This window comes from Protopterus annectens, chromosome 5.part1, assembly GCF_019279795.1.
Source record: "Protopterus annectens isolate FY-2018-M chromosome 5.part1, PAN1.0, whole genome shotgun sequence".
Lineage (NCBI taxonomy): Eukaryota > Metazoa > Chordata > Ceratodontiformes > Protopteridae > Protopterus > Protopterus annectens.
This window is the reverse complement of record NC_056736.1, coordinates 405,104,171-405,123,182: the sequence shown is the minus strand read 5'-3', so window position 1 is coordinate 405,123,182 and position 19,012 is coordinate 405,104,171. Positions and strand designations below refer to the sequence as shown.

Genomic DNA, 19,012 nt, shown 5'->3' with positions numbered 1-19,012 from the left:
ACAAAGCATGCAAATGGCACTGGTTGCCACTGGACAATAATACACTCTTATTCAGCACCTTTATTATCAATAGTATGCAAACCATTAATTAATGCAATGGCTGGTTCTTTAACGTACAGAATGAAAATCATCCCAGAGTTGCATTTTTCCAACCAGTAAAACAACCTACATATACTTTCAGTTCTAGCCTGTCATCATTAAGTGAACAGCATAAAGCTGGGAAGGCCTGCAGTGTTTCCTGAAATAACATGATAGTTCTCCTTGACTCAGTACTAGAATTATGGGTGCAGGAACACAGCAGCACTAGTACTAAAAGCATTAAGCTCCAGCAACTCTCTCAGAGAGCACTGCCATTTTCTAACACTAGAATGAGGGGAATTCATTTCATATGCTGGGTTCCTATTAGTCACTACAACTCCTAACCCTTTCGCACAGGCAGCTATTCAATTTTATTACTAACTGATGCTGTTGATTAGCTTTAAAAATTGGTAGTTAGCCTGGTACCGTACAAACATCTATACATTTCATTGTCATATACACCTGTTGTCTACAGGGAATGCCACCATACTAATACAACTCTTCATATAAAAAAAAAAAAAAAAAAAAAAAAAAATCAAGAGATCCACTGACCCAGCAGTTGCTCTATTAATATTTTAAAAATAAGAAAATGTAACGCTATACTTTCAAATCTAAGCTTTTTTTTTTTTTTACTCAATCTCAAAACCTGAAACATACATGTGATCACCAAACCCAAAACAGTTAAGTGATTTTTTGGTGAAGTACATACTTGACATATATTCAGGCCTGTGTGATGCGCTGCTCTAACATTTCTTTACAAAAATATAGTATGTCGTGCATTTTATACCATTAGATGCCCAAGCAATGCCTTGTCTTCAGAGTCTCAAACAAGTCTACTAAGAACGCTTTTAAAAGGTGGCAGGACTTTATTTTAATCCGGCATACAATGTTAACATTACCAACACGCAAAACAGCAGATTCTGATTTTTCTCCCTTATTAAAAAAGATCACTAACAAATCTAACATGACGTCAGTTTAACTATAGGGTAGGCTAAAACGTCAACCTTCAGTTATTTTGATAAACCATAATTTTCATCAACCTAGTCTCCATCATTAAACAAATCACCGCCTATTTCTCGCATCCCTTTGACAGCTGTACCCATAAGGAATGCCAACTGAAACGATGATGGTGACAGAACAATGTTTTTTTTATTCTTTTAGGCCCAACAACCAACGACACCAAATTCTGTAAAAAAAAACCCACCACACTACCACTCGTGCCCTAAACTAAGTGTGGACAAAACATGCAAGGACATTAAAACAACTGGGCATACGGACTATCATACAGCCGCTTCTTTCAAGAAATCACTACACAGATTTTAATCGTGCCCTCTGCTGCCTAAAGCAAAATACTGTTCAACAGTCTGACGCAAAGACCCCGAAACATAAATAAAGCTTTGATAAAAGGGATCTTATAAGCAGTAATACAACCTGACACCTGAAATACTCCAGCTACATACCTAAATATCCATAAATGCTTCTTCCATATCGCCTCCACCAGCACTGCCTCCTCCTCCCGCGACTGCTGTTTTCATTGCAGCAGAAAAGTGACCAAAAGCACCAACAGTCAAACCCTCTCGCTACTCCTCCGCCTTTCACTGCCAAACCTACTGCACTGACAGTTCAACAGAAGCTCCAGTAAGCAGACGCTAGCGGCACCCAATCGCAATTGAATCTCACACAATACACCCGCCCAATCAGACACTATTTGACCATTCAGAAGCAACAAGTGCATAAGGGGGTGGAGCAAGTTATGTTGGGTTCGGTTGAGTATTGAGTTTGTTAGATTTGTGTTATTTTTTTAGGTTCGTAAATAGATTGTGGTAAAAAAGTTGTAGTTCATTTGTGAAATAGCTGTAATTTCTAAGCCAACAGTATCGATTTTGGGTTATATGAATCCGAATTGAAGAAGTCTTTTTAAGCTCAGGGAGTTGAAGTGTATTTGCTTTTCCACCAAGTTTCTATCTACTCTGACTTATGTTACTTTCTTGAGGTCTATTCTACCACAACAGTCCTGTATCTTGAAATGACTAACTAAAGATCTCTGCATGGCAGGTAATATGTTACAGGTGAATTGATGTCCCGCTGTGGCAATACCGCAGCAGCAGTGCAACGGTACTTTATGATTAAATGTAAGTAACTGAATTGCAGCCGCAGAATTTTTATATAACTGGGTTTTTTTTGGTAAGAAACCAGCCAGTTTATGACGATGGGTTAAAGTCCTGAGTTTAAGATTAGGACAGTTCTCTGTAGAGAGGACGTTAAAAATGACCGATCTTAGATTTTTAGGGTACTCCGTTATGGAAGTTTGGTGGCACTGCAGGCATTCCGTAACCTATTTGTTATGATATGAGAAGAAAAAAAAAGTCAAAGGCAATGGGCTAGGCACTTCCAGACAGTACGTATCCTGTAGCTGATTATGGTTACTGGTATATTTTGAGGTTCAGTGGTCTACTTCATTGTTTTATAGAGTTTAACCCTCATAAGGCTTTTTTATTACATCCAGATCTTTACTAGTAGCATTTTCCCGTCTTATCGCATACTTCTCAATGCCTTAATTCATGACATCTGGACAAAGCCTGACAAATTAGAGGGACAAAGGCCCAAAAATAGGGGCACATTTTAAATATTGCTCTTATACATTTTTTTCAAATATAATTTTTATTGCATGTCACTTCTATTTAAATACAAGAAAAGAATGATAGAAAATATACATACAAGCTACTTGGAATATCAAATTTCAGTCGTCCAAATACGATATACATAACATAAATCATCAGTGTTAGGGTAACAATTATACAGAATTGTCTAATAATCAAGCTGCTCTTAAAGAGCTGTAAAACAGACATTTACATAAAAATAGTATACAACATATTGAAAATGTGACATTAAAACATTGCAACCAGGTGGTGGTGCTGCGGTAGCATTGTCGCCTCACAGTAAGACGTTGTCCTGTTCGATTCTCAGCTAGATCGTCTTCTGTGTGGAGACATGCATGAATGGGCATACCTTCGTTGAAGGTTGTGCGTCAGGGCTGGCAACTCGGCACATAAAAATCTACTGCCAATCATTAGCGGACCGGAATTCCACTGTGGCGACCCCTAACCGGGAAAAGCCGAAAGACACAACAACAACAACATTCTAGTCTACCCAAATAAGCATTCTGTCTTGCACTATGTGCAATATATACATTAATGTCACCTTAATGTTCATCTTATATGTGTTTGCCACAACCTGTACACTGTTATTGTGGGTATTTCTATAACTGCCTTTAGTTTCCCTTAATTATGTAAAGTAATATTGATGGTGAAGTCCCTTGGTCATAAATCAATTTTGTCCTAGGATTTCTAAAAGCGCTTTCCAATGTTTCTGATAGTAAGATAGTTTTTTTTTGGCTTCTTGTAATTAATTTGCTGGCTAATAAGTATTTTATAGCCATTCCTTTAAATTATTCCCATGTGATTTTACTTCTTTCTAACCAATTCTGGGCTATATATGATTTGATCATTGCACACAATGTGACTATGATGTGTTAATTTTCGTATGAGAAATTATTAGGGAATATATGTAAAATTGCCAGGGTAGATTTGGTGTATCCCTTTTTTTCTAACTTGGTTCTTAGCGAACACCACAGCTTGTAAACATTTTTACAGCTCCAAAAAATATGAAAGGTGTCAGCAACACTTTTTTGGCATATGGTACAATAAGGGGAGTGGGAGGGATTAATTTTGCTAAGAAAAAGTGGTGTGTGATATGCATTGTTACTGATCATAATTTGGGTATAAATTAGTTTTTTAAGGGGAGTTCATTTCAAAGTAAGTTCAATAGCATCAGATTTTTGTTCATCAGTTATTTTATTATTTTTCTCTTCCCAAAAATTGGAATATAGAATTGCATCTTGATATCTAATTTTTGTTATTAATCTATATGTATTTGATAACATTTTAGATCTCGACAGCTCTTATAAATTTAAAGAGTTGCTAGACTGATAAGGTTTGCTTTAACATACATTTTCTGAAGGATTTGAAGTGTAAACTTCAAATGTCATTATTTAGTGACTGATATCTCCCAACTGTCCAGAATTTCACAGAATGTCCAGATGTTTGCCTCATATTTCTGGCCTGTTCTTCATAAAATCTGTGTTTTTTCTGGATTTTTGTGGCATTTGAGTTTCAGAATTCATAAACTTCAGGAAAGATATGGTAACAAGACATTTTATTCTAGCAATGTTGTAAGTTTATAAGAGCAGTATATTTTAAAATTGTCCCTGTTTTTTGGGCTTTGTCTCCCCATTATTTTTGGCTTTGTCCATACGTTTTTGTGCCAAGAGGCTGAGAGCTATGCTTCAGTCCTCAGATCATCCCAGTGATTTCCCAGAAAACAACAGATTTTTCCACATTTTGATAGTAAACTGCTGTAATCATATGAATGGGCAATTTTACTTTTTTAGTGCTGATGATATGTAATGGGACTGGAAAAAACATGACATGATAAACACCATGTAAAAATGACATAGATGTAAAGTTTTATACATATGAATACGTGCAACATACTATTGCATTAGTAGCAGATGTAAGGTTCAACCCCCAATCTGTGAAACCCTACACTCTGCAATTCCTACAACTAAACAGCTGCACCAGCACCACTGTAGTGCTGCACAGACAACCAATGAAGGAAGTCGCAGAAGGTATGATTGCAATGTCTGATTAATACAGAAAAAAGTTATGTGCACACGTGGAAAGATGATAGACATTTAAATATGGAAATGACAGGCTCAGATACTGTCCACATATGCAATGAATATCTGTGTAATGTGGCAGCACAGCACTTTCCATTTGTGGACAAACTGTGGATGTCCACAACTTTTTACTAAGCTGTTTCAAGCCATCAGAATGGAAACATTCAATAAACAGTACTGCAGTAGAAAGCCTTAATTATTTGTAAATATAGATCAACAACAGAACTAATGCAACATCATATACACAGATGCATGCCATGACTTTGATTTTTAACGAACATGTATAAAATTTAGTAAAAATAATTAAATTCTGCTACATTTACAGATACTAAGTCAGATGCACTCTGTGTAAATTAATGAGTATTATGAATACGTACAACATACCAGCAAGTAAAACAGAGTTGTCAATAGACATACCTCTGGAAATTCACTACTTACAAAGAACACAGGAAAGAACAGCCTTAACAGTTGTCTTAAGTACATTTTGCACTCAACAAAAATAAAGCGGTTCATTAGTGCAGAATATTCTGAATTGCATCAGTTTGTGCCTGCATAAACAAGCAGATCTTAGTATAAGATGCTGGAGTTTGGTGCATATCAGGGCTAATTACAAATGTTATTCAAACCAGACAGGTTATGTGTGACATGTATGCATAAACCCTGCCCCCCAGGTGTATCAAATGTAAAAAAATATAGAGCCATCAGCATAATAATCCTAATTTGCAATACCATACAACATATTGCAGTTCATAAATGCCTGTATGAAAAACCTTATTGCTATAGACCTGCAACAGTATGGTTTTGTCAAAGGGAGATCATGTCTGCCCCAATTAGTAAACTTATTTGAGAAATTAATTGATCCTGTAGATAGTGGCCGTGCATTTCAAACAGCATACCTGAATCTGGCTAAGGCCTTTGATAACATTTTCCATACTTGAAAATAAATTTAAATGCCAAAATGTAGACCCTCAAGTTGTAGGACACATAGCAAAATGTCATATAGATATAATTCACATAGAGGTGCCACCTTAGAAAGCAAAAATATGACTATTGGCTTACCTCAGGGGATGGGGCAATTCATGGTACTGGCCCCAGATAAAAAGAGATGTGTTAATTCAGAAAGTCAACTATTATTTTTTAATTAAAAATAACAGGGAAGTTTCTGCTGTGCTCTGGGTCCTCGGAGAGCTAAAACAAAAAAAAAAAATAAATCAGCTTATTGCAATTAGGCTTCCCAGTTATCTATCTGGTTTAATTGCAGCATGTGTCAGTGACAGAAGCGTCACTCAATGAGCAACTCACTGGGCTGTTGCATGATGCAAAGAAGAACCCTTCCTGTTGGCTCAGCCTGCCTCAGGTCACTAAGGCAGCCTGAGCCAAAAATAAGGAAGTAGTTAACCTGCAAGAGGAAACATGAGCATATGAAAAGTTTTTTATTTATTTTAAAGTTTGTTTTTTTTTTCATTTAGTCTGAGTGCTATTGTCAGCATGTGGGAAGAAAGTAAGTGTGTGTGAGTGTATATTATGTGAGTGCATGTGCATAACTGGTCAACCTACTGAAGGGACTGTTGGGGAAAATTATTCATGTTGGTGTCATTTAAGTGCTTCTGCATAAATGAACAAACTACTGAAGGGATTGCTGGGGGAGATTATTCATTTTGTTATCATTAAGTGCTTGTGCATACACAAATAAAGTATTAAAGGGATCACTGGGGGAAATAATTCAATTTGGAGTCAGTAAAGTGTTTGTGCATACGTAGAAAACAAACTACTGAAGGGATCTTTGGGGGGGGGGATAATTCATTTTTGTCTCTGTGAAGTGTCTTGTACATACATGGACAAACTACTCGGGGGATTATTGGAGAAATGATTCATTTTGGTTTTGCTGAAGTTCTTGTGCATACATGGGCAAACTACTGAATGAATCATTGGGGGAAATTATTCATTTTTTATCATTTAAGTGCTTGTGCATACATAGACAAAGTACAAAAGGGATCATTGGACGAAATAAGTTGTTGTGGTCTCAGTGAAGTGCTTGTGCATACACGGAGAAACTACTGAAGGGATCGCTGGGAAATGATTTATTTTAATGTCATTTGAGTGCTGCTGAAGAATCATTGGGTGAAATTATTCATTTTGGTGTTATTTAAGTACTTGTGCATACAAGGGCAAACTACTGAAGGGATTGATGGGGAAATGGTGTCATTTGCTTGTGCATACATGGACAAATTACTGAAGAGATCGTTGTGGAAATCGTGTCATTTGCTTGTGTATACATGGTTAATGCACTGAAGGGATCCATGTGGAAAGAATTGATGGTCACATCTGTGTATGTGTGGAGGTAAATTCCTTTGTTCAATTGCTGCTATTTTTATTTTATTACATTCTGATATCTGAGGTATATTCAGTCAATAAAGTTGGTTTTAATTTAGGTATACAGGGGTTGTCTGTGGATAAAAGTTACAGACACATTTAAAAATAAACATTATACTCATTTTTTATTCTAGCTTTTCAGAACTAGTGTGCATAATTTTTTTTCACTTTCTATCACAGTCAGGTATCAACATTGCACTCAATAAGTAGCTGTCTGTGGTGGGCTGGGCAGGATATGTGTGATAGCAGCTGATCACTGGCAGAGAGTTGCAATGAGTAGTGTTGTTAAATAACAGCATTTGGTTCTCCTGTTGAGTTTTTGGCTGTTCATTCTTTCTATGTAAAGTCCTTTTCTCCAAGTCCTTTGGTTTCTTCTCCCAGACCCACAGCAGTATAATATATGCCTCAGGGCATTTGTTCTTTTACTTTTCATTGCAGCCTTAACACCAGAGTGGTACACAGAATATAACTGTCTTTTTGGAGGGGTAGAAAAGCAGGCACTATTCCCAAAAAGACTGAATATATTTCCATACTCATGATTCTTTTGTACAGGCCATCATCGTTAAGTCAAAAGTTAGTAAAAAAACAGCCCTAAGATGTACCACAGAGCATCTAAAACTCTGACTTCTGACACCCTAGCAGAACCCTGTCTTAATTCAGTTACTTTCTCCAGAATCAAATCACAGTAGTGTCTTGGCCAGTTACAGAGCATTAATAAACATGGCAGGTAGGGGGTGGGGGAGTAAAAAGTAAGACAAAATATGAAAAGACAAGAAAGAAGTAATCTGTCCTGATTGTTTCGGGCCAAGATGAGGGGAAAATAGAGAAGGGCATTGAGGGAGAGCAGGGGAAACTAGTGGGTAACAGGGGTACCCATGGTGTGTCGATTGTGGCTAGATATCTAAGGTGTATAGAGTCAGTAAGGTAGCTATAATGAGTGGGTTTGTACTAAAGCAGTCTGGGGATGAAAGTGAATGGCCGCATTTGTTTGATCACAGATATCTGTTTTTGACCTGCCCCACTGTATTTGGCTGTACCTATTCAGTTACTTCCTACAGCCCCCCTTGCTTTGAAGTCACCAGTCACCACTGCTCAGGGGTCAGTACTCAAACTTGTTCTGTTATGTAGCTGCTTCTCAGATTTACAAAACACTAAGCCAGATATGTGGCTAACTGTATTTACCAGTGACTGTAAGTTGGATGTTGTCATTTGCTGAGCATCCAATACTGTGTTACAACAGCATGGGTTAAATCATGCAAATCAGTGGTGTATTAGAAAGTGGCTTAAATTAAATGCAAATAAGTGTAGCTTTGTTACCTTTGTTAAACAAATAGCAGCTTACATTATAGACTGCACCTCACTCCATACTGATATGGTCATCAGAGCTCTTGGCACCTTTGTAGAAGATTCCCTATACTTTGACCACCATGTAGCAGCAGTAGTCAGGAAATCCTTCTGTCTAGCCTAATAAGTTTCTCATCCAGGTCAGAAACATTGCTGTTTTTCTTTGCACTGCTCTAATCAAACCAATTATGCAATATAATGACCCTTTTACTATGTATATATCCAAACACATTGGACAGTTAGAATGATCCCAGAGGTTCCCAACTAAAATATCACCAGATTAAAAAGCCTCAACTGCCAAGACTGGCTTGAAGCTCTCTCTGTTATAGATTCTAGCAAGGTGATTTATGCCTAGTGTTCTCTTCTGCTAAAGGTGCAACTTTTCTTGATGTCCTATACCTTCCCAAAACAGATGACTTCACAAACACTTAAACTAAAATCTTGAATTGGCATCAAGAAGTAAATAAGACATGCAGCAAGAACAGACTTGTTACTCAACAATTCCTCCATCTCTGGAATAGTCTCCTGTTGTGTATAAAATAGAGTGATACCCTCATTTCTGTTAAGCCAAAGCACCTGTAAATTCATCCATGTATCTCACTTGTTTTATTCTCCTGGAGGCAGGAAGTGCCCCATGAGAGTGGGTATTGACAAGGTGAGTATGGTCCATAAATTGACTCTGCCTTATAAACTCAATTAATCTGTGAATCTCTACGCATATGTGCAATTTGTCTGATTTCAGCAAGTAACAGTAAATAAATAGTCCAGACAACCAGGAAGACTACAATAAGCAAACAGCACAGTCCATCAGTCTTATATAAATGTAGATAATTCTAAATCCAAAAAAACAGACTCTGGAATTCAGAAAAAGGCTCACCAAGTAGGCCAATTTCTGCAAGGGTGAGAAAAGTTGATTCAGAGACAGCGGTGAGAGAGACCTCATTATCAGCTAATGAGTATGTCTCTAAATTGCACTCTAGCTAGCACTATTGCTGTCAGAACTGATGATAGTAGTATTCTCTCTAATAGATATCCCCTGCATTCATACACACATGTTCAAACACCCCCCACATACACGCACATCCACTCATCAATAAACAAGCCCCCCACAGTGTCAAAGTCATGAAAGCACTTACCCATTCACCTGCGTGCATACTGCAGCATACATAGACACACATATACACATGCACGCACACTGTGCAGACTCTTGATTCCGTATTTAATCCCCCCAGTGCAACCACATATGCATATGCTCTGACACTGATATTCAGCTTTATTCATGTCCCTACATACACACATGTATGTACACACACACACACACACACACACATGCACATTCTGTAATTCTTCTCACCCCCACGTCTTCAGTGAACTTACCTGCACTTTGACAGATTCCATAAGAGTGAATGGGTGACTGATGTTTTTGATAGCATTCCCTTTTTTCTCCAACAATGTAATTTTATGCTGTTGAGCAATTCTCTGAGTCACTCGTCAGTGTAAATCACGAGCTGCTGTCATTTCTGGGGAGAGGACATGGCTATTTAACATTAGCCACTCTCCTCAATTGCAGTAGTTTTGCCAATGACGTTGCCCCCTGAGCTGAAATCCCATTTACTGGGAAAGTTGAGTGATATATTGGTCTAAGACTCAAAAATGCTGCAAGGGGGAAATGACTATCTTAAGGCTTTTCCCTTGTGGTATGCCTTTCAGAATCCCAGCCAAAGTTGAAGATGTTGACGTTCACACTTAAAATAAATGTCCAGATGCCTCATCAGTCATGCCCCAGCTGAAAACCTTAAGAAGAATCAGTTGTGCTGTTCCCCAAACCCATACCCTCAAAACAGCAATGTAAAAACAGTTTCCAGCATAAAATATAAGTAACATGGATAAATATGGAAACTTGAAGATATAATTTTAGCAAAGTCCTTGAAATATCCCATACAGAACATTAAATGGAAAGTTAATCACCTTGTGCAATGGAAAAAAAAATAGTAAACTATGCAAACTGTTTTGCATGAAGGTGGTAAAAATGTCATAGTAGAACATTATAATACTAGAATGCTGGGTATGTGTAGTGCAACCCTTCAGTCAGTCTTCATACAATACCACTATTTTGTAACAAGCATTGTATTATCTTGCAGAAACTGATGAGTTTTTACAAATGAAATATTAGAGCTGAAAATATCGATCTGTGCAACAGTCAAGAAACAGGCAGCAGTGAAGAAATAAACAAGAATGAACACTGCAGCATCAAATAGCTACTCTCTTTTCTTGACAAAAATTCTGAAAATGCACCAAAATGCAGTTCCAAAGAATAAGATAGCAAATATAATGGCTTGACCAGAGGTAAAAAGAGCTGACCCCCAATGGGAATATGGTTGATATCCACAGCTTGGTAGTGAATTCAAATTCCAGCATGCAGAAGGATAACCGAACACTATAACTCAAATTCAAAATCAGTGTCTTTTCCTCTGGCTGTCACCTACTCTGCACACATCCACAATTTTTGATACTGTCACATTTGTTTCTCTTAATATCTTGTACCTTGTTTCTTCATTTCTTATACTACAACATATTCTCTTATTAGCAGTGTCAGTGGCATAACAGGTAACACACTCAGTTCATAGTTTAGTACTAAGCTAACTGCCCTTGAGAGCCATTTTAAGCCTAGCCAATTATCCCTTGTGAGACTCAAACCCTGCACCTTATGTTTGTAAGGCAAACACCTTAGCCATTAAGCCACCCTCCCAACCTCAGCATTGGTGCACAAGGCTGTATGTTATATTCCCCCAACAAATAGATCAATTGCTGATACTCTAGTGCAGCATAATGGGGTGCTACATGCCTGAGTATTTTGTTGGTAGCTCAGGTGGAAATAAATGATCCAAAACACATATCAAAAAGAGTAGGGGAAGTTTCCCAATGCCCTGGCCAAATTCCCATAGTAATATAACTGCCACATTGAGTCTACCCTGAAAAGAGGATACTAGCCTAGTGACACTAACCCAATCAGCAAAATATAAATAATAATAATGAATCAGGCAACTCACAAAATTCTCTGTCTTCAGCAATATTTTTAGACCAGAAATATATGCATCTTTAGTTTCTGTAGGATTCTGTGCTCTTGTAAGGAGCACATGGTGAATAAATGGCTGATTAATTCAAAATAATAATTCCTAAACATGGACTTCTAAGATGGTTTTACACTGACCAACAGGTTAAATTTAGCTCTCCCAGTATGAAAACAGAAAGTGAAGAAAAACTAGTGCCATTAAAATTGTTTTTTTTTTTGGGGGGGGGGGGGTTCAATTACTGGCTAGTAAGTACACTGCCTAGATGCCAGCAAAGAAGAAATTTGGAAAACCTGAATAAAAGTCAACTAAAAAAAGGCAAAGCAAAAACGCTGTCTAGGAAGGATTCTGCATCTGTTCAGCAAAATGCAGTTCAAGCTTCAGCTTTGGTTTAAGAGATAGCTTCCAGTAATTTACAGGAAAAATACTTACAGATTATTAAAATAAATGAAACATTGAAGGAATGTATCAACTCAACAAAAGGCTGGAAAAATAGAAAAAGCTTTAACTAGCTGCTCAGATGAACCGATAAAACTTCAAAAATCAGAGGCTGAAATGAAGAAAAAGCTGTCTGAATATGTTGCTTCTCAAGGCGAGCTGTTTGAAAAACTAGTAGAGTTTGAAGACAGGGCATGCAGAGATTTTCTGCTGCATCAGAGAAACTGATAAATAGGTTGTATTGATTTTCTGAAAGCACAAATAAGCAATTGGACTTGTTTCACAGCAGGATTTGTTAATTGAAAGGGCACATTGTGTATGCACCAAACTTGGCCATGAGAAAGTAGCTAAGACCTATATTAGTAAAGATGCAATCATACAAGCAGAAAGAGTTGATCTTGAAAATACTGTGGAAGAAGGGAAAAGTAGTAAAAATTAGAGACAACAAAGTGTTTGCATAATATGATTATTTGCTGTACACCAGTCAGGAGAGAAGCAAATTTATCCCAGCAGCCATAGAATGTCAAAAGGCAGGTGTGAGATTCAAGCTGCTGTATCCAGCTATCTTCAGAGTATTTTCCTGGGTGATCAAAGACATTGTTTGATGCAAAACAGACTAAGGGAGAAATAAAAAAAGTTTATCCAACTAAAAGTGAGCCATCAAGCAGAAGGAGATTCTGCTTGTCATTCTTCTGACATAAAGTTCATAGAGAGAGACTTTGTCAGTGAAACCTTTTCCAGTCTTCCAAAGGAAAATGTTTGAGAGAGAAAAAAAGCACAGGAGGTGACTAGAAGAATCATGAGTACCTTGGGCTTGAACCAGAGGCTGGTGTTAGGAGATGGAGATGGACAGGAAGAAGACCAGCAACACTAAAATTAGTGAATAAATGAGAGACTATTAAGCCTCACTCATGTTTATGACATCTGACTTTGCTAGAAAAAGTGGTTGAAAAAGACTGGACTTTTGTTGACTTTGTTAAACTTGTGGGTGGATTGTAAAGTATATACCCCGCTTTATGTCATTAATGTTTAGGACACAAAAGAGGAAAAAAGCAACTAAAACAATTTTTTGTCCTTATTAGCATTTATATAAAACATTTCATGATATGCACTGCATGCTATATATATTTATAGGTTGGTACTATGCTATCGGTCCTAGGGCCTATGCAAGCCTAGCCATATCAATTTCCTGAATATTTCTTCCCACAATATTTACTTCTCTGGACCCCTGTCTAGCAGTGCAACTGACATGATCCCCGGGGTGAATTTCCTATCTCCCATCCATTCATCAAGGTTCCTTTTGAAGAGGGCCAAGGAGGTGCTCTGCTTGACATGTATGGGCAGTCTATTCCAAAGTATGGGGAGTCTCTGGGTCAGGAACCTATCCATCCAGCACATTTTGTTCATTGTGATGACAATGTTTAGATCCCTGGAGCATGTGGCTCTGAGGGATTGGGATTTCTTTAAGTGGAGCATGTCCAACAGCTCAGGGTTTGACATGACCTTGTATGTTAAGCAGAGATCGCCTCTGAGTAGACGATATGCCACAGAGCATAGCTGGAGTTTTTTTAGATGGTCAGCATATGGCATCTGCTTTAGGCCTGTAATTCTTTTAGTGAGGTATTTCTGTGGCCTTTCCAGTTGTTGCAGATGTCTTGTGAGGTACATACCAAACTGGGCATTATACTCTATAATGGGTCTAATGAGGGGTGAGTACAGTGGGACAATGACCTCCTTTTTTCTGGATGAAAAGCCCTTTGTGATGAGGTGTGCCACATAGACGGATTTCCTGACTGTTGTGGCGATGTGGTTATTGAAAGTGAGACCACTGTCCACCTGTGTCCCTAAGTCTCTCATCACACTTTCGATGTTTAGTGTACTGCCACCTATGTGGTAATTCATCGGTACATGTTTTTTTCCAAAGGGGATAATTATACATTTCTTGGCATTAAGCTTGAGCCCATTGCTCTGGTACCAGGCATCTGTTTCTGTAAGGCCCTTTTGTAGAATATCCACATCATTTGGGGATTCAATAATGGCTCCCAGTTTGCAGTCTTCTGCGAACTTTGTTAGCCAGAGTCCCTTAGTGTTGGCCTGTACTTCAGGGAAGTAGATGCCAAACAAGAGTGGTCCCAGGACTGAACCCTGAGGTACTCCACTTGTCACTTGTCTGGAGGTGGATTTGGAGTTGGCTACTTTTACAGTGTGGGTTTCTTTCAGTAAGCCAGTTGGCAACCCATCGAGTGATGTAGGAATTTATGCCCAGCTTAGTAAGTTTATCTATGATTCCAGAGTGGGGGATGGTGTTGAAGGCCTGGGCGAGGTCCAGATAGGCTGTGTGGACCGCCTTACCCTCATCCCCAGCTCTGGAAACTGATTCGAAGAAGTCAGTCAGATTCAGGAGACAAGCTCAGCCCTTCACAAACCCAAACTGGGTGGGGACCAATGTTTGAAGGTTGCCAATGTCTTTGTTTATAAGTTCCATAATAATGCATTCCATGCCCTTGCAGATCAGGCTTGTCAGACTGACGGGATGGTAGTTACCGGGATCCAAGGCGGAGCCACCCTTGTGGAGTGGGATAACTGTAGCTGTGCGCCACTCACTGGGCACGAAGCCTGAGGTGAGGCTATGATTAAACATGACACTTATTGAGGTGCCAGTTCATTTTGTAGTTCATGCAGTACACAGCCTGGGATGTCATCTGGTCCCTTGGATGCTGTATTCTTAGCTTTGGAGAGTGCAGTTTCTACCTGTGTGGCCATGATTACCGGAATCTGGCAATTTTTTGGTATTGAGATGGGACCTTTAGCAGGTGAGAGTGGGGTGAAGTTGGCACTAAATTGATCTGCCAGGATATTGGCAATATCCTTGGGATAAGTATATTTAATGCCATTCTGTTATAGCTCAGAGCAGATCTGAGCATTGCCATTTAGATTCTTGACATAACTATAGAATGCCTTGTGGTTGTCTTTGGAATCTTTGGCAATTTTATTTTCATAACTAGCTTTTGAGGATTTTATGAGGGATCTCAGCTTCTTACTGAGGCTGGTGAGGGAGTTTTTTTTCATCCTGGGATTTTCCTCTTTTCTGCAACAGTTTTTCCTTCTGTTGTATAGTTTGTTTATAGCAGGGGACCACCAGATTGGCTTCATTTTTTTGGAGAAGAACATCTTGGTTCTATTTGGGATGGCACAATTCATGCACGAGTGGATGTGCTCGTACAGTGTCTTAGTGTGGGATTCTGCAGTCGAACTTTCAGATCCCATCTGCATGGGTGTCATGAAGTTTGTCATTTCTGACTTCAGTAGCATGAAGTTGGCTTTGGAGAAGTTTTTTAAGAAAGTTTCCTTACTGGGGGGTGGGGGGTGGGGGGTGGGATGTGGATTTTAAGGGTGATTTGCTTATTGTCAGACCTGACCAATGAGGGGGTGACCACTGGTGTGGAGCATCTATCTCCCATGTTGGTAATGACCAGGTCTAGGATATTGGAGCCCCTGGTGGGACAATGGATTAGTTATTCCAGGGCATTGGAATTTATGAATTCCAAGAACCATTGGGAAAAGGAGTTGGTACACTAGTAGTTTTCCCAGTTAATGGCAGGGTAGTTGAAATCACCCAGTATTAGGGTGTTTGGTTGTATGTTAATATTTTCCAGTATGTTTAGAAAGGTGTAGTCAGAATCTTGGGGCATGGTGGGGGATCTGTAGCAAGCTACAGATTGGATTGCAGTCTTACCTAGTGTTAGTTGCACCTGGAGAATTTCAAATGCATTGTGTTGGGCAACTAGCCTGGAGGTGTGAATATCCTTGGTGAATATGGACACTCCTCCACCTTTAGTGTTTCGGTCTTGGTTTTGTGGCTGGAAAGTGTGGTAAGAGTTGTAGCCTGGTATTGCAGGGGTGCTCTCTGGAGCCTTGAACCAGGTCTCAGTTACTGCACAGATACCGATGTTCTCCATTTTTAGGAGTGCCTCGAGAGAGTGCATTTTGAGGTTTAGACTTCTAGCATTGAGTAGCATTACCTTCAGATTTTGCATGCTTGTATCTGTTATGGTGGTGGTTTTATCCTTAAAACCTTGCCTAAAAAAGACACTGTAGCGGTGGCAAGAGCTTTAGCCAGTAACCTGAATCCCAGGGGTGACAGGTGCAGACCATCTCTGTCAAAGCATCATGGTTTGTCGATCATGTCTTCCCAGGCAGACAGATACTGGATCCCCTTTGAATGGCACCAGAAGCTTAGCCAATTGTTGAAGTCAATCATTTTGTCCTTATACTGTGGTATCATTCTGGGTGAAGGCAAGATGCTACTCAGGGCTAGGGTCATACTTGCCTGGGCCACATGATCCAAGAGCTCTTCCATGACTCTTTTCATGTAGTCCAGGAAAGTATGTCTCAAGTCATTCACTCCAGCATGGACAATGACAGAGTCATATTTGTACTTGTTATGGAGTGACTTGAGTGCATGCGTTACGTGGCGGATGCTGGCACCCAACAAGCAGCTGACTGTAATTTTCTCCTTGTTCAGCCTGGTGAGTGGGACATCAGTGTGCCTGACTATAGAGTCACCTATGACTAAAGTGTTGGGTACATTGCCTTGCCTTAGGGGCTGTTGTTGGGTGACACACTGGTGTTGTGAGCTATGTGTCACTTTGGTTGTGACTGGTGTTTGTTTGTGTTTCAGCTTCGGAGGTCCTTGTTGCTTGGCCAGGTTAATGTTAAGGGCCTCCACATATGTGGGTTTAGTGTTGCTATGTGTGGGTGTTGATGGTGTGGATTTCGAAGGGCTATGAGTTGCTTGAGGTGTAGTGCAGGTGTTAACCTTCTCCTCTTGACTGTCTAGCGCATTCTTGGCTGGAGATAGCTTTGCTTCCAGTTTGGCTATGTAAGTGTATCTCTCGCAGGTTGTAGTGTTGGATAGTTGGAGGAGAGGATTGTCTGTGTACATGAGGCAGTTGCCGTATTGCCCCAGTATGCCCAGATTCACCAGGTGGACAGGAGAAATCACTGGAAGCTGACCCTTGGACATGCCTGTTTAGGTGCTTTTTTGTAAAGTATAAGAGCTGTTTTCCATTACCTTTGTAAGGTACTTTGCAATTATAGGCTGTTTAGTGCCTACGATTAATTTCTCCTTATTGACAAGGAGAGTTGAGTGCAGTTTTGTGTAGTGTGTAGTTGGGGTATTTTAAATGTGGGCACAGTCTTTTCATTGTCTGCTATATGTGTTAAAGATATTAAAAAGAAGAAAGGTTGGATAAATGCACGTTTAATGTTAATATGCTGTGATCTTCGGCTGCTGGAGTGACGATGTAAAAGTGTAGTGATTATATTATATACATAATTTAGATATTTTCTCTTAATTTACAAGGATGAATGTCTATATTAATGTCCTTGGGTTAAGCTATAAACAAGTGCTTTTTATAAGCAAGAATGCTTTAAAAATAAAGCAAGTTGATGAAAGCCATGAAAAAAGTTAAGTTTCTTACATCTGCAAAGATATTAGCTTGTTGTTTTTCCATTATTAAATGTTCAGTAGGTGTCAAGACATCTGCAGCTGTGCATTCTGTTCTGAGTGAACTTTATAAAGATTCATTGCTGAGTACTCTTCCATGGAGATGAGTGTCTCTAGGTGCAAGCAATTAATCTTTAGAGTTTTGAGTATTCTTTGCTGAGGGAAATGCAAAATTTAAAGATACAATGGCAAAATATTTAGTGAAAAATAAAGTTTGACATTATGGGAAGCGAATAAGAGATAGCCTCACTAGCAGCCTTAATACTTTAACGTATTTAATAGGACAGTGTACAGTTTAGTTTTATTTAGAGATAGCCAGTGCACTTTTTTAGGGCTAAAAGCTAATGTTTTCTGAAAGCATACAATTTGTTTGTTTTTTTTAAACTGGGAGGGGAATAGAGATAAGGGAAAACAGCAATCAGTGCAAGTTGGAACACAGGCTGTACCATGAGCTTTAACATGGGCAACCTTAATTTTAGGTAAGGTAATGCCTGTGGCTGCAACTGTCGATATGGGGCAATTGGTCCTACCTGTAGGGTTCATTTTTTGAAGCTGTACATAGTTTTGTGTGTTTGTTCTAAGTTATTAAGGGACAAGGTCTTTTGAAAATATATGCAGTTTTTTGTTTGAGGGTTTTCAATAAAACAAAACATCTTGAAAAATGTAGCAAAGGCTCAAATGGAGATGAGAAGAAACAGCCATGTAAAAGTTCAGCCTCCCAACATTAGTGTGTGCATGTAACACAACAGTTGGCAATACACATTCAAAAAACTGTCATGTATAATAGGTGGGAACAGTAGCTTTTTATCATAATGGTTATGCTATCCATATTATCTTGGAATGTAAATGGCCTTACAGGTATAGACAAAGAGCAAAGAACATTGAAGTATATTAAAAAAAACAGAGTAAGACAAATCTGGAAATAAATGGGCATGTAAATTTGACAAAGAAAGGACTTCAGGACAAATATTCAGCAGAATATTGGGGACAAAGGAAAAGGGGAGCAATTATGCTAATTGCTAGTTGTGCTCTAATGGTGATTTGTGGTAGTAAGGGGCTACTGGCAAGGGGGAAGATTTCACTGTATGTATGTATATTCTACCAAGAACTGCTATTCTAGAGCATAAGAAAATTTTGGGAGAAATAATCAACCATCAGCAGGGAATATTACTTTATAGGTAGGGACTGGAACTTGATTTGCAATAGTAAGGCTGCATCAGGAGACCTAGAAGGGAAATGTAACAGAAGATGGTCAATTTCTGAAGAAAGTTATGAAAATATTTGGTATGGATGATGTGAATTCAGCAATTAGAACACAGTCAGAATTTATACATTGTTCCTCAAGGTACAATAACTGGGCTAGACTATAAATTGTAGTTCACAGGAATATTTGCATTTAATTGAAAGCTTTGTCAAACATCCAATAACTATTTCAAATCATTGATCAATAAAAACAAAGAT

At 38.8% G+C, this 19,012-nt stretch overlaps 1 long non-coding RNA gene across 1 annotated transcript in view; it reads right to left on the bottom strand.

The window, feature by feature from the left end:
• The window catches only part of LOC122803445, a 1,054,248-nt gene extending 1,052,545 nt beyond the window's left edge, over positions 1–1,703 (bottom strand). Inside the window, exon 1 of the long non-coding RNA XR_006365120.1 lies at positions 1,539–1,703. This is a non-coding gene — a long non-coding RNA (uncharacterized LOC122803445). The remainder of the gene's footprint in view (positions 1–1,538) is intronic.
• Positions 1,704–19,012: the final 17,309 nt, after the last annotated feature.